General features: G+C 38.2%; 1 long non-coding RNA gene across 1 annotated transcript; it reads right to left on the minus strand.

Annotated features, from left to right (window-relative positions):
- Positions 1–9,555: 9,555 nt before the first annotated feature.
- On the minus strand, positions 9,556–10,275 carry LOC127121358 (uncharacterized). The gene is made up of 3 exons (XR_007803422.1): positions 10,100–10,275; positions 9,688–9,999; positions 9,556–9,589 (listed from the first exon to the last, which is right to left on the minus strand). It is a non-coding gene; the product is annotated as an uncharacterized LOC127121358 (long non-coding RNA).
- Between the last annotated feature and the right edge of the window lie 12,113 nt (positions 10,276–22,388).

The raw sequence follows: 22,388 nt of genomic DNA on the forward strand, positions 1-22,388 counted from the left end.
TATATCGAAGTAGATGGCGAGATAACCGAGACACCATTCCAGTCCTTGGAAGTGGTGAATATGATGGCTGTTCAAAAGACATTGGAGACTCCGAAGTCAGGACCATCCATGGCCTCGTGGCAAGGAGCTAAAGCTGTGATGGAAAGTGAAAATGCTCAAGACTGGGGCAAAGTGGTGGAAGTGAACCAGAAGCGAGACAAGTTTGGGTTAGGGTATGACCCGTCGTCGATTGAAGCTAGTAACCAACACGATGGAGAGCAGATTCCTCCTGTAAAAGAAACGTTCATCAGCGCTGGCCACATTTTTGGAAACCAGGTGGCCATGATCAATGTTGAAGATCATGAGGAAGGAGCGTCTAGCTGGGTACGACAAGCCGCGCCTAATGAAGAACTGACAAACTGGAAGGCTGTGGAAGTCCCTCAAATTTTTCAAAAGTAATTTTATTATTTTAGACAAAACCCTGTGCTCTGCCCAAGGCACAGTGGCATGTTGTAGGGCCCCCTTTATCTTTTTTTAAGAATTTTTCTATCAATAATAAATGGAGATTTGCATTCAATTTTTTTTTTTTTTTGTTCCTTTCCTTTCGTTTTTTACAAAAAATGGCATCAATTTCTATGCACGCACTTTCTAAATAAACTGCATAAATCATAACATGCAGAAACACCACCGAGACCATTGATAACGACACTGATAGGGTCTGGCATGACTTTGATTGTCCGATTTACCAAGCTGAAGAGGAAGTGGGTGAAGAGTGCGAACTCCCTGAAGAGTTGGCCAGATTACTCAGACGGGAAGAGAAGGTCATTCAACCACACCAAGAGGACGTCGAAGTCATCAACCTGGGAACAGAAGAAGACAAAAGAGAAGTAAGGGTAGGCGCCGCGCTTCAAGATGCAGTGAAGACTAGATTGATAGAGCTCCTCCGTGAATATAACGATGTGTTTGCATGGTCTTATCAAGATATGCCCGGATTAGACACTGATATCGTGACCCACAAACTTCCCTTAAAGAAGAATGCTCTGCCGTCAAACAGAAGCTAAGAAGAACTCGACCGGATATGGCTCTCAAGATCAGAGAAGAGGTGAGAAAGCAGTTTGACGCTGGTTTCCTAGAAGTCGCAAAGTACCCACAATGGGTCGCCAACATTGTACCGGTACCGAAGAAAGATGGGAAAGTCCGCATGTGCGTAGATTACCGAGACCTAAATAGAGCTAGTCCCAAAGACGATTTCCCATTACCTCACATCGATGTATTGGTAGATAACACAGCACAGTTCTCTGTATTTTCCTTTATGGATGGTTTCTCCGGGTACAACCAAATTAAAATGGATCCCGAGGACATGGAGAAGACCACGTTCATTACCCCTTGGGGCACCTTTTGTTACAAGGTAATGCCGTTTGGATTAAAGAACGCTGGGGCAACATATCAACGCGCTATGGTGACCCTCTTTCATGACATGATTCATAAAGAGATTGAGGTGTATGTTGACGACATGATTGCCAAATCCCAGACAGAAGAGGAACATATCACTAATCTGGAGAAACTGTTTGCTCGTTTGAGGAAGTTTCGGTTGAGACTTAATCCTAACAAATGCACATTTGGGGTTCGATCCGGGAAGCTTCTAGGCTTTATTGTAAGCCAAAAGGGAATTGAGGTAGATCCTGACAAAGTTCGAGCCATTCAGAATATGCCATCACCAAGAACTGAGAAGGAAGTCCGTGGTTTCTTGGGAAGACTGAATTACATCGCTCGGTTTATCTCTCATCTTACTGCCACATGTAAACTGATATTCAAGCTTTTAAGGAAGAATCAAGGCGTGGAGTGGAATGATGACTGCCAGATAGCCTTCGATAAAATCAAAGAATACTTGCAAGAGCCGCCGATTCTGATGCCCCCTGCAGAAGGGAGACCCCTCATCATGTACTTAACGGTGCTCGACGAGTCCATGGGTTGTGTATTGGGGCAACAAGATGAGACTGGTAAAAAGGAGCATGCTATATACTATCTGAGCAAGAAGTTTAATGATTGCGAGACCAGATATTCCTTACTCGAGAAGACTTGTTGTGCACTCGCATGGGCCGCTAAGCGTCTCAGACAGTACATGCTAACTCACACGACTTGGTTGGTATCTAAAATGGATCCTATCAAGTACATATTCGAGAAACCAGCTCTTACCGGTAGGATTGCTCGATGGCAGATGTTGTTATCAGAGTACGATATTCAATATGTTGCACAAAAGGCAATAAAAGGAAGCGTACTGGCAGACCATCTTGCTCACCAACCATTGGAGGATTACCAACCTTTGAAGTTTGACTTCCCAGATGAGGACATTATGGTTGTCAAGGATGCTGAAGACTCTGAACAAGAGGAGAATCTCAAGCCAAAAGCAGAATGGACTCTCATGTTCGACGGTGCCTCAAATGCAATAGGCCATGGAATTGGGGCAGTGTTGATGTCTCCCAGGAATTTCCATCTACCATTCACTGCAAAGCTCTGTTTTACATGCACAAATAACATGGCTGAGTATGAAGCTTGCATACTAGGGTTGGAAGAAGCTATTGAGTTGAAGATTAAGGCGCTAGAAGTATTTGGGGATTCCGCCTTGGTGATACATCAGATCAGAGGTGATTGGGAAACAAGACATGCTAACCTAATTCCATACCGGGATTACGTGCTGAAGTTACTTCCAAAATTCGACAAAATCACTTTCTCTCATATTCCTCGAGAGGAGAATCAGATGGCAGATGCTTTGGCAACCTTGGCTTCCATGTACAAGTTAATCTGGCCCAACCATCAGCCTCACATCGAAATTAGGCGTTTCGATGAACCCGCGCATTGCCTGACGACAGCAGAGGAGCCAGATGGTAAACCCTGGTTCTTTGACATCAAACGGTATCTAGAGAAACAGGAATACCCGGCAGAGGCCTCTAGCCTTGACAAAAGGACCCTTCGGAGACTGGCATCAAAGTTCCTCTTGAATGGGGAAGTATTGTACAAGCAGAATTATGACATGGTTTTGTTGAGGTGTGTGGACGAACAAGAAGCTAATCAGCTTATGAAGGACATACACGAAGGATCTTTCGGCACACACGCAAATGGGCACTCCATGGCGAAGAAAATCCTGAGGGCCGGTTACTACTGGTTAACGATGGAAGCTGACTGTTATCATTACACCAGAGCCTGCCATAAATGCCAAATCTATGCTGACAAAATACATGTACCGCCTACCCCGCTGAATGTTATAGCATCACCTTGGCCTTTCTCTATGTGGGGCATCGACATGATCGGGATGATAGAACCTAAAGCATCTAATGGGCATAGATTTATCTTGGTGGCCATAGACTACTTTACCAAATGGGTGGAAGCCGCATCTTATGCGAATGTCACAAAGCACGTAGTCGCCCGTTTCTTAAAGAACAACATCATATGCCGATACGGGGTCCCCAACAAAATCATCACTGATAATGGATCCAATCTCAATAACAAGACCATGGAGGAGTTATGCACAACGTTCAAGATCGAGCATCACAACTCGTCACCATATCGACCTAAGATGAATGGGGCTGTTGAAGCCGCGAACAAAAATATCAAGAAAATCATCCAGAAGATGGTAATCACGTATAAGGATTGGCATGAGATGCTACCTTTTGCGTTACATGGTTATCGTACGTCAGTACGAACTTCAACAGGGGCAACCCCATACTCCTTAGTATACGGCATGGAAGCAGTTCTTCCCATAGAAGTGGAGATTCCTTCGATGAGAGTCTTAATGGAGGCTAAGTTAGACGAGGCAGAATGGGTTCAATCAAGGTACGACGAGCTCAACCTTATTGAGGAGAAACGCTTGAAAGCGTTAAGTCACGGTCAACTCTATCAGAGGCGTCTTAAGAAGGCATTCGACAAGAAAGTTCGTCCCAGGGTGTTTCAAGAGGGTGATTTGGTGCTGAAGAAAATCTTGCCCATTCACAAGGACTCTAGGGGGAAGTGGACACCAAATTATGAAGGTCCATTTGTGGTGGTTAGAGCCTTTTCCGGAGGCGCTCTAATCCTGGCAACTATGGATGGTGATGAATTGCCACTTCCTACTAATGCTGATGCTGTTAAAAAGTACTTTGCCTAGAAAAGTGGAATGATAAAAAGTCGCTAAATCGAAAACCTGAAAAGGCGATTTAGGCAAAAATGGCTATCCCGGTGGATCGAAAACCCGAAAGGGCGATCCAGGCAAAAATTAGGGATAAAAATAAAAAAATTGACCCGCTGAGTTGAAAACCCGAAAGGGCGGCTCAGGCAAAAATGGGTATCCCGGTGGATCGAAAACCCGAAAGGGCGATCTAGGCAAAAGTTAGGGATTAATTCCAAGGCAAAGAACTATATTCTCAAGCGTCTAACATATCCCTCGAAGACAAAAGAATCAATCTACCCGACTTTTCTCAAAGGCGAGGTGCTCGGACTATCAAAGACATAAGGATCATAGCAGTGTGGAGACTCAATGGGAACTCAGTTTTATTGCCGCTTTGTTTCTACACACAGCAATTACCTCATTAAGGAATTGCATCTTTATGTACAATCACCCATTCAAGGGTCAAATTAATAAAAGAGAAAATTTTCTCGACAAAAGTTGTGCCCAAATTATTTTGCATTTTTTCTGTTTGTTTGCAAAGCACCTTTATTTTTGATAAACATCATTCTTAAAAATCTTGAAAAAAAATATAAAAAACACATAATTGAATGAAGTAATAAGGTTGCTTTTGAAATAGTAAAAGGATAAACTTCTTGGTCTCCAAGTTTGCTCTTGTTTTTCATAGAGGTGTAGGACTGTGTGTAGGCACCTATGTTCATTCCAAGTGCTAATCAACACCTCTCAAAGATATACTCATGGTATAGCCAAACCGGGGCAAGTCTCTAATGCATTTCCAGCAGAAACATTAAAATGTAGTTGGAGTATCGCGTGTTGAGAAGTCTGAATCCTTCAGTGGTTTGGGGCATCCCGAATGTATTCCCAAAACCACCCAGTGGGGCATCAAAATTTTGATCTCCATCATAAAAAAGGTCCACACCGCTGGCACCATCACCCAAAGCAAAAAGCGCCCTAATTAGGGCATATTCCAATTACCCAATTGCATTCCCACATGCATCACATGCATCAGTTACATACATAATTTTCCTACCAAATAGGAAGATGCACCATTAAGAAATCATATCAATCATTGGCATCCATATGCATAGCCTTATACGATTCGCATCCCTATTTGCACAGTTAAAATATCCCCAGCAAATACATAACGCATACACCCCAGGCATCCTCCCATGCATGGCATTTCCACCCAAAGTGGAACATCATACGAAAATCAAACATAATATGATAAGGATCTAAGGTCATTCGCATCTATCCTAGAGTTTCCTCATTTCCCAAATAAAGTTATTACCCTACATACGCTCATGGAATCATTTCCTAGCCAGTCATTTCTCCCAACTTCGTGGGTGATAGTGATATTCCCAGCATTTTCTTTGCTACCATTGCTCCCCAAGCAGAGGTTACCATAAAAGTCTCTTATGAGCTTCTCCCCTGCAGAGTTTCTTCAGCATATTTCCTCCAAAAGGAATCTTTTCAAAAAATATCCCCCAACAGACATTCACTCTTTAAGATATTACTTCATTTATATGGAGAATCTCGTTCGTTACTGTTTGAGATGCTGTCTCATCAATATGAGAAGTCTCATTCTAGTTTTTCTTTTTGAGATACTGCTCTAGTATCCTCGGAGAGTCTCAGATTCAATTAAGGTATCATTCCCTTGTTCGGAATATCTTAATTCTATCATATGAGATGCTGCTTCGACTCGATACAGAGAATCTCATCTTTTGCTGTCTGAGATGCTGTCTCATCAATATGAGGAGTCTCATTCCAGTTTTTCTTTTGAGATACTGCTCTAGTATCCTCGGAGAGTCTCAGATTCAATCAAGGTATCATTCCCTTGTTCGGAATATCTTGATTCGATCATATGAGATGCTGCTTCGACTCGATACAGAGAATCTCATCTTTTACTGTTTGAGATGCTGTCTCATCAATATGAGAAGTCTCATTCTAGTTTTTCCTTTTTGAGATACTGCTCTAGTATCCTCGGAGAGTCTCAGATTCAATCAAGGTATCATTCCCTTGTTCGGAATATCTTGATTCGATCATATGAGATGCTGCTTCGACTCGATACAGAGAATCTCATCTTTTGCTGTCTGAGATGCTGTCTCGTCAATATGAGGAGTCTCATTCCAGTTTTTTCTTTTGAGATACTGCTCTAGTATCCTCGGAGAGTCTCAGATTCAATCAAGGTATCATTCCCTTGTTCGGAATATCTTGATTCGATCATATGAGATGCTGCTTCGACTCGATACAGAGAATCTCATCTTTTGCTGTCTGAGATGCTGTCTCATCAATATGAGGAGTCTCATTCCAGTTTTTCTTTTGAGATACTGCTCTAGTATCCTCGGAGAGTCTCAGATTCAATCAAGGTATCATTCCCTTGTTCGGAATATCTTGATTCGATCATATGAGATGCTGCTTCGACTCGATACAGAGAATCTCATCTTTTGCTGTCTGAGATGCTGTCTCATCAATATGAGGAGTCTCATTCCAGTTTTTTCTTTTGAGATACTGCTCTAGTATCCTCGGAGAGTCTCAGGTTCAATCAAGGTATCATTCCCTTGTTCGGAATATCTTGATTCGATCATATGAGATGCTGCTTCGACTCGATACAGAGAATCTCATCTTTTGCTGTCTGAGATGCTGTCTCATCAATATGAGGAGTCTCATTCCAGTTTTTTTTTTTCTTTTAAAATACCACTCTAGTGTCCTCGGAGAGTCTCAGATTCAATTAAGGTATCACTCCCTTGTTCGGAATACCTTAGTTCCATCATATGAGATGCTGCTTCGACTCGATACAGAGAGTCTCTTTTTTTTCTTTACCGTTTGAGATGCTGCTTCATCAACATGAAGAGTCTCATTCAGTTTTAGGAAACATTGTCATGCTTATTATCAGGCAGTCTTGGATACAGTTGGGACATCATTCCTTTAATGGGATACCTCGATTGCAATTATCCAGGATACTGCGCTGACAATTCCTTTTCTTATTGTACTTCTCACTGCATTTTCTTTCTGCATTTCTCCATTGCATTCCAAAGGACAAAATTAGGGTCTTTTAATATTTAATTACCTTCCACCACGAATGTATGAAGACCGTTGTTATTCTTACCTTCTAGTTCAAGTTAATTAAATAGGGGCAACTGTCATACCCCAATTTTATCCGGTCATATTTAAAATTTTCATAAAATTAATTTCATTTTTTTGAATTTAACATCATATGCACATCATGGCATACCTTTCATCACGAGAATACTTCACTTTAGTTTCCTATCATTATTATGCCATTTTCATACTACCTAGAAACGTGCATTTCGTAAAATCCATTTCATTAAAGAGTATGATTTATTACATGAATGTAAGAAAAGGGATATAGTGAAAGGATATTTCTTAAGGTGGGATACCAATATGGATCAAGGACACGTTTGAGTTTCATCTTGACAACACCATAATACTGAATCCATAAGCAAAGTCATGAACATGGTTTATTACAGACAGTAATCGTTGACACGCCATGGACTAGCTTATTTTACTTCTTGCACCTTACTGAACCAAGTTACCAAGTTGGCAAGAGTTGAAGAGATATTAAATGAATGACTTAAATTCGCAAATTCACATTTTTTGTTCTTCATTTATAACCATCATGGCCTTAGGCCAAGGATTAAGAGATCTTTTGCTCAAACGTGTATCAAATGGCCAATGATCCCAAAATACAATATGGCACGGTTTAAAAATGTCAATAAAGAAATACATTGGCTGAATAAATTTTGGATTTTTTTTTACAAACACAATTGTTTCAAGTATAACCATGAGAAGTCATGTTGTTGGTTACAAACAGTCCAATGATCTAAGTTACGTTACAATCAAGTCAAACGAAAGGAATAAGCTTCAAACTGGAAATTAAACATCCCTTTGCCATGATGCTTTCCTAGATTTTCCCTGCAGCCCATTACAATCTCGCTCCACAAACCAAGCAACATGCCTTAACAGTTTTATGTTGAGGAATTAGGCCCTGCGAAAAAATACCGAGCTGAAATTCAAAGCAGCCAAGAGAATCAATGACATTACAAGAAGAAACAGATTTCCAAAAGATTTAACAAGCAACATGCCGTGTCCAGATAAGCGCAGTCCAGCCTGCATCACCTGTATCACACAAATTTAACCAAGGTTTCAGTACACTTATTATGGCATATGTTTTATAATCAATGTTCATCACTAAGCCAAGGAGAAATATGGGAATTCCACCGAGAGTGTTGCCGATAGAGTTTACGGCATGTTTAAACTCAGTCTTCTACATGAAAAAAGAAAGTCCGCTTGATGCATGAAATTACATCAGAGTCTTCAAAAACTGGGACTCCAAGTCTTTCGAACTAAGGATGTCCAAAACGGCTGCGTTTGCACCGGACCGGAGTGCTATTATTTACAACAATTTGTTTGATTATGGTAGGTCATCATTCAACAAAGATTTTATCCAGAAAAATGTAAGGTTGGATGCTACGTTGAAAAACCACGAAGAGGATGTTATCCCAAATATAGACTGTCAGGATCTTCAGCAAACAGGCACCTACACTACAGTCAATTTACACCAGCATCAGGAAAATGGCAGTGAAAGGCTTATGGCGCATGAGCCGAAGGCTATGGTCATTACCTTTCAAAACAGAAGTGAAATCATGGAACTTGAAGTTACTCGCCAACTTATGTCGGCATAACAGCACCCTGCAATATAACAAATCCATTCAAAATTCCCAAGAGTTTCGGATGTCCAAGAATTGTCGAAACAGTAAGACACCGCAAGATACCGTGGAGTTTAGCAAAACTGTGAGCCACAAATAACCGACCATATTGCAGGATAGAAATCCACTACAGGGCCATTTGGTTAACATCAGAAACCTGCATATCACAAATGCACCCTTATAAGATCACCAACCATACATCTTGCAACGCTCGAATAATTTCATAACAGCCATACCAGGAGTAGAACAATAAACAAATGAAGAACAAGTTATTTTCAAGTTTGTACATAAAAAGCATCCTAAGAATGGACTTTGATACCTTAACTTGTTAATTATGCACGAGCCACTTCATGAAATTGACTGGTACATGACCTGTAAAGAAGCAACCTGCAATATATTTTTAATACCATAAGAGCCACGCGGTGACGTAAAGCAGATTCAGCATAACTACACCATGATACCAAGATGCACGACGCATAACGTACCTAAGGCCGAACAGGACAAAATGCTGCCGCTATACACCAGCCCGGAATCACTACAACAACAAAGTGATACCAAGCATCATGAATTCACCATCACCATGACTTCAATCTTTACAACAGCCAATAATGCACAACCACATGCCAAACTCATGATGCAAGTCTATCCATCACATAACTATGCCATCTACCTACCTGTCATCATTCAAAAAACCTTGTAAACATGCATCTATCACAACATAAACCTATTGCAAAATCAGAACACGAGCTTAAAAAAAACAAATGGCAAATGCTAAGTAAAATAGACAATTACTGCAGTGAAAAGTAAAAAATAGGTGGTTACCACGGATTCACTACAGACAAAACCTCATCCTGCCATTTGAGGGACCACACCGATTTGAAGCACCACTAACTCTGAGAAATTCTGCTACCTAACGGAATGATTCTCCCACTAACTTGCCAAGCTCATGAGAGAGGAATTCAAAACCTCGTACATCAAAAATGCTATAAATAAGGACCTCCAGGGATGAAGTAGGGATCCGAATTTCTGCGCCGTTACTCTGGAGAAATCATTCCAAAACCCTAGTTAAAAAAGCTCTGTTTTGAACTTGTTGAGATTTTCACACCGAAGCTCAACAAGCTCGAGCTAAGCCCCCTGTCAAAACCGAAACGAACCCAAATCGTTAAAGAGGAAGCGAAGAAGACGGAAAGTTCGAGAGGAAGAAAGAACCTTGAAAGACCTAAGGATCACTTACCTCACCTTGCCGGAGTTGAAACGTCGGACTAGCTCCGATTTGGTATTTAACATTTCTCCTTTGCATGATTTGATATTGCCATCTTGTTCACATCGCCTCAAATGCCATAACCCCCATGATTATTACATGAGATTTCTGTTGTCTTGTTGATTCGTTTTTGTTTCGATTTCTTTGGACCTTTGATTTGGAAACTACACGGCTAAGATTTGGTTTTTAATGGGTAAGGTTATAACAGAAGAGGAGAAAATGAAAAAACATAGAGTAGGAGGAGTTAATAGATTTTAAGATACAATGAATATTTTAAACAGGATTTAATTCCAATTTAGTGTGTTAATTAATGCAACAAGTGGCTGTTGAGTATTCAAAAAGCCACACGTCTTCTTAAAAACCAGCGGCTACGTGGATAATGTTGGGGGCTTACAAAGCCACGCGTGCAGGGGAGCTGTACAGCTGCCCCTTCAGATTTTGTTCTACCCCTTTGCTTCCGGATGGAGCTTTAAAAGGGTCTGGGCCCACGGCCCATTTTGTTTTTTATTTCTTTCATTTTGGATTATTGGTCACGGTAGGGTCTCATATGGGCTTTGTAGTTAAGAGTGTTGGGACTGTACCCCTTGCTGTTTCCCAAACACCTCAACCTGAATATTTTTTATGAATTACTTTGGATGCTTTAAAAAAATTGAGATGTATATGATTAGATAATAGTAGAAATATTATTTAGTTTGATTATTGATTATTATTTATTTTAATTCATATCTTTGTTTATTTCGTTGGAATATTAATTAAATAGGAGATTAAATATTAGTATTAATAAGTATTTCTTTTCCTAAAATAAGGTCAATCTCGATCTAATACCACATAGGCTTTATCCAGACACATTAACCCTAATTCACCATACTTAAATAATGTTCTCTTAAACTTATTTAAATTAATTTTGAATGAAAAGGAGAATAGTAAGCTTCCGCTTTACTACCTCTCGACTATTCGAATAATTGGCGTACGCCATATTGCTCGAATTGTCGTCATTTAATTAAAACCTTAAAAAACTCTATAAAATTAAAATTATTTTCTCAAATTAATTACAAATCCTAAAAATATTATTTAAATTAATTTTAAATGAAAAGGAGAATAGTAAGCTTCCGCTTTACTATCTCTCGATTATTCGAATAATTGGCGTACGCCATATTACTCGAATTGTCGTCATTTAATTTAAACCCTAAAAATTCTATAAAATCAAAATCATCTCCCTCAAATTAATTACAAATTCCAAAAGGCTCTATTTTAATAATTAATCCTTAAATGAAAAGGAGATTAATAAGCTTCCGCTTCATTATCTCTCGATTATTCGAATAATTGGCGTACGCCATATTGCTCGAATTTTTGTCATTTAATTAAAACCCTAAAAAACCCTATAAAATCAAAATCACTCTCCAAATTATTTATAAATTCTAAAAAACCTTATTCTAATTAAATTTTGAATGAAAAGGAGATTAGTGAGCATCCGCTTCATTATCTCTCGAATATTCGAATAATTGGCATACGCCATATTGCTCGGATCTTCGTCATTCATTTTAAACCTTAAAAAATTCTATAAGATTAAGAGTACCCCTCCAAATTATTTATAAATTCTAAAAGCCCTATCTTAATAATAAACCTTTGAATGAAAAGGAGAATAATGAGCATCCGCTTCATTATCTCTCGATTATTCGAATAATTGGCGTACGCCATATTGCTCGGATCTTCGTCATTTAATTTAAACCACTATCATACAAGCTCAAATCATCTTTAAATCCAAACCTACCAATTCAAATACAAACCATTTTCGCAAAACAATTAAAAACATATCTTTTACAATTTAAACCTCGGGTGATAGGAGATGGGAGGCGCACGCTTCATTGTCTCTCGATTATTTGAATAATTGGCGTACGCCATATTGCACAAATTATCGACTTCCGATTAAAACACTTTAAATAAACTTGGATAAGGGAATAGGGGGCGGACGCCTCATTATTCTTTGAATAAGCAAGTAGGGGGCGTACGCCTCACTACTGTGCATACTCAACATCCACAAACACAACTTTCAAAATAATCAAACGAAAAAGGAGTGGAGGGCGTACGCCTTATTACTCCTCGAAGGAATTGGTCAATTGGTGTACACCACATTGCTCAATCTTTTGTCGTTCTTTAAAATACCTTAACAAATCAAACTAATGTCCCGCCCCGTGCAACCTATAACTTAAAAATTCTTTTCAAAAGAACACTGTCAATCCTTTCTAATGCGCATGACAAACCAATGCTTAAGCCTCCGCCGAGAGTAAACAAGCCAGCGTTTAGCCTTTAGAACGCGATCTACACAGTTGTTCATTAAAAGACACCAACAAAAACCGTAGTTCCCCGAACTACGAATGCTCTGATTTCCTTATTATACCATAAGGATACGTAGGCAGGAGATTGCTGTATCTTCGCGAGCACACTAATAAAAAACCTCCCCTTTTCCCTCCTGAGGTCTTCAATCATCTCTATTATCAACTCTAATTACTCGAAGAAAGCGAATAACAATAAACTAACATTCAAATAGCAAATTAGACTAAAAGGTTCCCGTTGAGTACAACGGATGTGAGGGGTGCTAATACCTTCCCCTTGCGTAATTGACTCCCGAACCCGAATATGGTTGCGATGACCATTATTCTATTTTTCAAAGGTTTTATCGATATTTTCCTATTCCTTCATTGGAGTAAATAAAGTTCGGTGGCGACTCTGTTCGAACAAATTTTTTCCGCGACCATCGCGAGGAATCGTATTTTTCGAGATGCGACAGTAACGAATACCCCGCTATAGTGGCATGTGAAAAAAAAATTATTTGGAAGTGACATGATTTATTTGTACTTAAAGTTGCTCGAGGACAAGCAACAAGATAAGTTTAGGGTTATGATCAGTCACCATTTGTGTTATAATTATAATCATGTTAACAGGTGAAAGCAGGCGAGTTAGTTGCATTTTGCATACATTTTAAGTGGTTTTTACACCTTCTTTTATTGTTAGCATCATTTAATATTTTCATTGTGTTTCATCAGTTTGTTTCCATTTTTCACATTTTATGCTTTGGTTGTGTACCTTTTCGGCATTTCAAGTTCAAACAGGTACTCAGGTACGATCGAATGTAGAAACAAAGGAGAAGCAAACATAATCGGAAATATATTTTTATGGTTCAGTAGGCCTGCTACGGCCACCCGTAGCAGGAAGTCCTGAAGCATATAATGAAATCATCCAAACAGGGCCATACTACGGCCACCCGTAGCACCGACTATGGGCCGTAGTAGGGGTGTCTAGCATAGAAGAAAATTTTCAACAAAACAGTGGCCTGCTACGGCCACCCGTAGCACCTATTACGGGCCGTAACAGGGGGCCTGAGACATGAACATGAAAACAGTGGCCTGCTATGGCCACCCTTAGTACATGCTATGGGCCGTAGCAGGCATGCATGGAAAAAAGTCCAATTTTGACTTTTCTATTTCATTCCTAAGTGAGGGGTAGGTTGGTCAATTGTAAGGTGAATGTGATGGACTTTTGTGGATCTGTTTGACGAAAGAAAATACTTTTCTATAAGAGGGCAACTTTTCAGACAAGAGGGGACCTTTTGCATAGAACAAGAATTGATACGACTCAGAATTAGAGAAATCAAGGTTTTGGGAGAAACGCGATCTTTCATGAGCATAAGCAATTGAAGATCAAAGTTCATTTGAATACTTGTAATATATCCGTTTTATATTTTGATTTGCTTGAATACTATGAGTAGTTAAACCCTCCAATGTTAGGGGGTGTCCCTGATTTGAATCTGTAATGACTTTGAGTTTACATATGCAATGACAAAATTGTTTTTCAGAATTACCTTAATCTTTTGATGTGTTTAGTGCTTTTTTTCTTTCGGAATAATTGAGATTGTTGTATGATTATCGATTAGGCTGGACCACCATTGATAATGCTTTCATAAGATTATTCTACAATAGATATCACATAGGACTAGGGATATCCTGTAGGAACCAGATTATTCTCGATATATTAAGGCTTAATTTCACCGGTAATTTTCTATGGACATAGAGATTAGGTCTGAATGATTAAAGGTTTTCTCACCAAGACCTTGGGAGAAAATACCCTTGAGAACTGGTAGTAATTAAAGGGACAAATTACACACCTTCCTTGGCATGTTCCTTTACCTTGAAAACCCTTTTTATAGCATTATTTATTTTATTTGCAATTATTTTTGTAAATTTTAATCTAAAACCCCAAACACAACTTTTTGATTAATTGAACAATAATTCGAACTCAATATTTGCGAGCAGTCCTTGAGATCGACATTCGGGGAACTTTTACCATTATTACTATACAGGAAAAATAGAACACATGCTATTTTTCCGATCACTCAGATGTGTGGATAGACACGAAGCAGACATGTTAATGCAAGAAGTTCATGAGGGATCCTTCGGTACTAATTCCAATGGACATGTAATGGCTAAAAATATGTTAAGGGCAAGTTACTATTGGCTAACAAGGGAATATGATTGTTGTAAATATATGAAGAAGTGCCATAAATGTCAGATTTATCCGGATAAGATCCATGTGTCTCCGACACTTCTCAATGTTATTTCATCTCCATGGCCTTTCTCTATGTGGGGAATCAACATGGTTGGTATGATTGAACCCAAATCTTTGAATGGGCATCGTTTCATCCTGGTAGTTATTGATTAAATTACCAAATGGGTTGAAGTAACATCTTTTGCTAATGTAACCAAGCAGGTTGTGGTCAGATTTATCAACAATCATATTATTTGTCGATATGGTGTTCCAAGTAAGATCATTACTGATAATGGGTAGAACTTGAATAATAAGATGGTGAAAGATCTTTGTGATGACTTCAATATTGAACATCATAAATCTTCTCCGTGCATACCCAAGATGAATGGGGATGTTGAAGCTGCAAATAAGAACATTAAGAAGATTATCTAGAAGATGGTTATGACATATAAAGATTGGCATGAGATACTCCCTTTTTCATTACATGGGTATCGTACATACGTCTGTACTTCAAGAGGGGAAACCCCTTTCTCTCTCGCGTATGGCATGGAAGAAGTGCTCCCTGTAGAGGTGGAGATCCCATCAATGTGAGTCTTGATGGAAGCCAAGTTGTCTGAGGCTGAATGGTGTTAGAGAAGATATGATCAGTTGAATTTGATTAAAGAGAAGAGGATGACAACTTTTTGTCATGGCCAATTATATCAAAATAGAATGAAGAAAGCATTTGACAAGAAGGTTCGACCCTGCGTAACAAGAGAAAGTGACCTTGTGCTCAAGAAGATCTTGTCTTTCAACACTGATTCTAGGGCAACTGGACTCCTAATTAGTTAGGTTCATTATGTTGTTAAGAGAGCTTTCTCCGGTTGTGAATTGATTCTTACAACTACGGATGGTAAGGAGCTCCCTCATCCTGTGAATGCCGATGTAGTTAAGAAATACTTCGTCAAAAAAATAAAAAGAACAACTCGCTAAGTTGAAAACTTGAAAGGGAGGCTTAGGCAAAAATGAGCGTCTCGGTGGATTGAAAACCCGAAAGGGAGGTCCAGACAAAAATTAGAGACCTAAATAAAAAATAATCATCCCGGTAGATTGAACCCAAAAGGGTAATCTAGGAAAAAGTTAGGGATTATGGAAAGTAACTGCATCAGGCCAAACTTAATCGTTTGAAGCAACATTATCTATCAAAGATTCCCATTTAGTCATCCTTAACCGAAGTTCGGAACATAGCGGAATTCAAAGTTGTTAGGGAGAATAATGGTCATTGTATCTCAATGTAGCCCTTTCCATGTATTTACCATTTTTTTCAACTTTGTAATGATCCATGGAGTCATGTCATTTGCAGACTACCATTCTATCAATATAATTTGAGCCTTTTGCCTATTTGCTTGCTATTCATATTTTGTTTCAATTAACGAAATTCCATTTTATTTTTCATGATAATTTTTGAAATAAAAGATATCTAAACAATCATGTTTGAAAATTTTCAAAAAAATATGTATCTTACTCGACTTGTGAATGCGAAAGAGGAATGCTAATATCAATCTCGTGGATAGTAAGATCCTGAAGAATGGAATTCAATGACTTCCCCATACCGAATTTCCTTTTGTTACATGTATAACGGTTTCCCTATAATAAGATTGCAGGAATGGTAGAATCCCTAGCAAGATCTCCGTCAGCATCTCCGCCTTGTTGATATTAGCCGAGTATCTGGTTGTACTGTGTTATCAGTCTAACTCGTTTTGCATTTGTTTTGGCAGCATATTCATACGCATATGCATAGAATCATGATTTTTGTTTATGCATTTTGCATTTCTTGGTGACCCACCACTTTCTGTTGTTTTCACTCCCCGCAGAGTGTATGCGTCCTCTCTCCAATAGAGTGTCGACCTTAAGCAGAAAGCGCTTATTCTTTCTAATTCCCCACCGAGCTTGATCCTCGTGGAAAATTTTGTTTTAGTTTTCCTTTCCAGTTCACTATCTGGATGGAATCAATCTCCAATTGAGTCCATGTCCTAATGGGATTGAGCCTTCTTTGACCGTTTCTCTCCAGATCATTACTGGGTTGAACTTTGGTCCTAGGGATCATTACCTTTGTTAAGCTATCGCTTGGCTAGTAGTTAGTAATCTTTCCTTTTATCCTCGGGCTTATCACCTTTATTAAGCTATCACTCGATTGATAATAGGTAATAGTTCCTCTTATCTTTGATTGGTGGCCTTTGTTAAGTTACCACTTGACTGGTAGTTGCTAATCATTTTATTTTAGCTTATTACCTTTGTTAAGCTATCACTCGCCTGATAGTAGTTATTAGTTCCTTTTACCTTTGATTGGTTGCCTTTGTTAAGTTACCACTTGGCTGGTAGTTGGTAATCATTCTATTTTAGCTATTACACTTGTTAAGCTATAACTCGGCTGATAGTAGGTACTAGTTCCTCTTACCTTTGATATGTTGGCTTTGTTAAGTTACCACTTGGATGGTAGTTGGTAATCATTCTGTTTTAGCTTATAACCTTTGTTAAGCTATCACTTGGCTGATAGTAGATAATAGTTCCTCTTACAATTGATTGGTTGCCTTTGTTAAGTTACCACCTGACTCGTAGTTGGTAATCATTTTGTTTGGGCTTATTACCTTTGTTAAGTTATCACGTGGCTGATAGTAGGTAATTTTTCTCCCCTGGTGGAGTTAGTTTTTTCCCTTTGATAATTTTATTTCCCCGGTGGAGCCTTGCCTTGTTAAGTCTTCCCCGTTGGGTCTTTATTATGGTTATTTCTCTAACTATACTTTGGTTTCTTTCCAAATGAGGGTTATTCGCGAGTCTTTTATTTTCCCCTATGGAACTTTTTTTGTCCCCAAATGGATCCCCCTGTGGAAACTATTATTCCCCACAAAGATCTTTGTTTGCATTCAGATCGTATCATAAGTATTTTGCAGTATCTTAGGTCCAAAAATTGGGTCTTTGATATTTAAGTCTCTTCAATCTTGTCGAGACAAAGATTTCAACCTTCATATTTCCAAATTGAAGAAACTTAAATAGGGGAATCTATCATACCCTAATTTTAAACCCTAATATCCCAAATATCATTTCCATCATTGCAACAAACAAGGTCACAGATTGATCCTTCCCATATTCATCTTTGGGTTTGCTTCTTGTAGGGATTACCAAGCACATCTTTGTTGGTGTTTTACCTTTATTTTTATATAAATACTTGGTTATTTAACCAATAGTCAAAATATCAAAAATATATTTTATTTTCCTTAAGTCTATTGTGCAATCTAGGGCTTTTCAATCAAGAGCATCTCAAAGTTTTGTTGCTTACTTCTCAAGGAAAGTCAAAGGTTCATGTGTTTATTTCCATGCCTTCTTCAATAAGCAACTTCAATATTTGAGTAATTTAATCAAGAGTAAATCAAGGACACCTTATTTTGAGTTCATATGATCACCCATGTACTTTGAAATGCAAGGAAAGTCCAAGTACTCAAGCTTGTTCCATGTGGTTTGACCAAAAAGTCAATACTTTGAAGTCAAAGTTCCAAGGATCACAACTCCTTAAACTCTCAAAAATTTTGAATGATCATTTTTGCATATGACTCATCTCAACATCCTCTACAACTTCTCTTTACATGATAAAATCCAATTATGCTTGGAGGATCATCAAAAGTTTAGAGACATTATAGGTCATTTGTGGACTTAGTGAAATTTGACCTATTTTTAAGTGACTTTTTCTCAATTTTTAAAGATCATAACTTCTTCAATTGTAAACATTTGAGGCTGATTATTTTTTCACAATGTCATTTGTCATTCCCTCTACACGTTTGCTTCAAGGATCAAGGTCAAAATATGTTTGGAAGGCCATGGAATTCATTGAGACATTACAGGTCATTTTCAGCCATTGAACATTACAGGCTGATTATATGATAAGTTTTTCATGCCAACTTCAACATGACATAACTTTATGCTCAAACATCCAAATGAAACCTTTATTGGCACATTGTAATCTTTGCTATGATGACAACACATTGCAAAGAGAATGGGATCAAAAAGCCTCCTGAGTAGGGTGCCCCATTGGGTTGAACATGGTGACTTGTAACTGAAGAAGTTGCCATTGCTCGAATTTTGAACATCACTAATCTCAATTCCAAGCCAAATTAACATGTGTTTTGGACCTAAAAATGTTTAAACAAGTCTCCAGAAGTTAATTGACCCTTGAAATGCATCATTTGGCTGAGTCTTGATGAGTTGCAAGTCACACTTTTCTCACATTCGGATCAAATTTGTTTTGCACAAAATCACCATCATTCCACACGTATTTAGATCCAAACACATTCCCTATAAATAGAGGAAGCTATTGCCTTCATTTCGAAGCTTTTGAGAGCCAATAAATCCCAACTATAACTTGAAATTTTCCAGAAAAAACCAACTATCTTGTTTTGAGTTTCAGCTTGTTTCAATCCAATTTCTTGATTCCATTAGAATCTTCGACATCCTATGAAACTTTTGCAATAATTCCCAAGCTCTGAGACCTTATGAAGGGCTCTAACCAGATCGAGCTTCATCAACTTCTGATCACCATCTAGACAAGGTAGTTCTGAGCATCATTTGAACTCAAACAAGTTACCACAATGTAGTCCTTCACTCCCGGATGTTTCCCCTAACTTAGCTGGTGTTGATTAACCGTGTTCATCATTTAATTTAATTTTTCATGGCCTGCTTGTTTATGAAACTTCTCTGAAATTCCTTTTGCTTAATTTAGATAAATGAATTTGGAGCATAAGGTTGAATTCAGGATGAGAAGAGGATCACAATAGTGGTGGTCTCATGTTCTGAATTTACCAAACGATGAAACTCCGGTGAAAGCTCACCGGAGAAGATGACCGGAGTGTTCCAAGTTGTCTGAGTTTGACCAGACACGTTAGATAAATGAAATGTTTTTATTGATTGGATTTGAATTGGATCATATGTACTGCTTGTAGCGCGTTCCATCGTGCATTCTAATCTGAGGAATGTTAGATCTACCATGTCAATTAATGAGGCGTAATCTAACACTCCGTGTTTTTTCTGATTTTAATTATTTTTCTTAAATTATTTTAATTGCTTTTTCATTTAAAATTCATAGTAATACCATATTTTATTTAAAAAATCCCAAAATGATTGCTAAAATTCTCTTTTATTTTTCTTCATCTGATTTTTACTTTTTCACATTTTATTTCACTGATTTTCTATTTTTCATGAATTTTCTCTTTTCTCCTTTATTTTAATTGGTTAAAAATACTTTTCTACATTTTTAAATTCTAAAAGTTTTATTATATGTTTCTTATTTGATTTTCAATCTTCCATAATTTTCTTGGCCATTTATTTGATTTTCAACCTTCCATTTCCTTTATTTCTATTTTAATATTCATTTAAAAATACTTTTGGTGCATTTTTATTTCATTTAATTGTATTTTATATTTGGGTGACATTTGTGAGCTTCTGTTGGCCTTGGATCATGATGGTGTGATCATGGGTCTCATCAAACTCAATGAGTCTTGGGTGTTGATGGGGTGAAAACCCTAATACACCAAAATGGATTATTGATTTTGATGATGACTTGATCAAACTTTTGGTCCAATTTGGGTTTGACCTCTCTTGTCATCTTCTTCTTCGTCTCCTTTTTTCCCTTTGATCAATTAGATTGTTTATGTCCATCGTGTTCATGATGTATGAATTGGTACTTGATGAACTTTGATCATTTCAAATATACCTCCTAATATATCATGTTCATTTAAGGTACTTTGGATTGATGCACAAGTTTGTCCTAAGTGTCATGAAGTATGGATTGACGTAACATACCATCCTCCTAGCCTTTATGCTTGATCATTCCTTCCTTTCTTTTTTTGTGTGGCATGACTTTAGGAGAATGATTTACATATCATTTCTCTAGCATGTATTAACACTAACATTATTATTGATCGACCTCATATAGTTATGATTTCTACATAAGTCCAATTATGATTTCTTAACATAGCGCTAAATTTGTTCAAAAGAAAAGACATTTCTATAAGTGAGATTATAAGTCTCCTACTCCTCATGGTATTGTGTGAAAATATTGCTCCCTTTTTAATTTGTGAGAGCTAGTGACTGTCGTACCCCAATTTTGTCCGGGCATTTTTAATTTTCGTAGAATTTATTTCATTTTTCATTTAGCTTCATATGCATAACATGACACACATTTGCATCTTGAATAATACCTAAAATGTCAGTCAGAATGAATTTATTTGATAATACCGAAAAATCGGTTGAATCGTTAAAATTTGAAGAAAGGGTGTTTTTCAAATAATGCATTTTGTGCTGATAATTTTGGTGTGTTTGATTTAATTTTCCGAACAAATTCATACTCATTTTTCTATTTCTAATTGGTCATTTTTGTTAGTTATTTAATTAAAACAATTAAAATTTGTTTAAGTTAAATAGTAATTAGAATATATTTAAAGTAAATATTAATTAGTTTTTTATGATTTGTTATCTTCTTAAAGAAATAATAAATGTATTAAAATAAATATGTATATATTTGCATTGGATTCCCTCCTTACATAAAAAACAAAAAAAGAATTAAAAAAAAAAAACTCTCCCAACGGTCTGCCAGCTGTTATCTCACAAATATCTCACACTCCCTCAAAAATCTCTCTTCCCGTTATCTCTCTGAAAAAAGAAAACAAATTTGAAAAAAAATCTTTCTTCTTATCCTCTCACACGCGTCACCCTCTGTCCACTCATGATTCACTCGCCACTCACTCTCATACTCCTCACAAAAACACGTCTCTCGCTCACACCCACCACTATCACTCCTCACTCACAAATCTCTCGAAAAATCTCTCTCGTCTCCACTCACAAAGGCGCCTCACACTCACTCTCATTTTCTCAGAATACTCATCCCTCTCACTAACTCTCACCTCACACAAAACCCTCTTTCTCTCGCTACACTAAAAACCCTCCTTTCTTTATCTTCATCATCCTTCAACCCTCCACCCAAAAACTCCTTCCGCCACCACCAAACGCTACCTTCACAAAATCCACCGGAAACGCCACCTTCATCCTCGTCCATTCCAAAACCCAACTCTCAAAAATCACCTTCACAACCCTCGGGAACAGCCTCTCAAAACCCTCCCCCACCGTCAATCATCTTCGTCCGCATCATCCTCCGCCGTCGTTCATCTACCTCATCAACCTTCAAATCCACCAAAACCCTCCATCACTCAAATCGACAAAATCCCTTCATCCGCCGTTAACCTCCACAAATGTCGTCACCTTCAACCATCGGACCACCACCACAACTCAACGGCGCCACGTTTCCATAACCCTAAACCCTTTGACCACCAACCCTCACGAAAACCCTTCATTTTCCGTCATACCCGCCGCCACACATTTTCAACAAATCCTCATATCACCACTGACCAAAACCCTCGCTTTAATGGCTGTTTGGACATTTAATGGGTTGTGAATTCATTTCTATTTTGCAGGTCAAACCATTGCGGTGATTTCGGTCTCGCAAGCCTTGAGGACAGGTCGATGATCATTGTGGCCATAGAGTCGAAATCAAAACCGGGACAGATCGCAGGAGGAAGCTTTGAGTGAGCGGGGGGGCGATAAAACAACAGTAAGAGCTAGCAGCAACGGCAAATGCATCAGTAGCTGGTAATACTGGAAGAGTCGTATTTCGGTAACAATCTCGAGTTCTCTTCAA

This window comes from Lathyrus oleraceus, chromosome 2 (assembly GCF_024323335.1).
Source record: "Lathyrus oleraceus cultivar Zhongwan6 chromosome 2, CAAS_Psat_ZW6_1.0, whole genome shotgun sequence".
Classification (NCBI taxonomy): domain Eukaryota; kingdom Viridiplantae; phylum Streptophyta; class Magnoliopsida; order Fabales; family Fabaceae; genus Lathyrus; species Lathyrus oleraceus.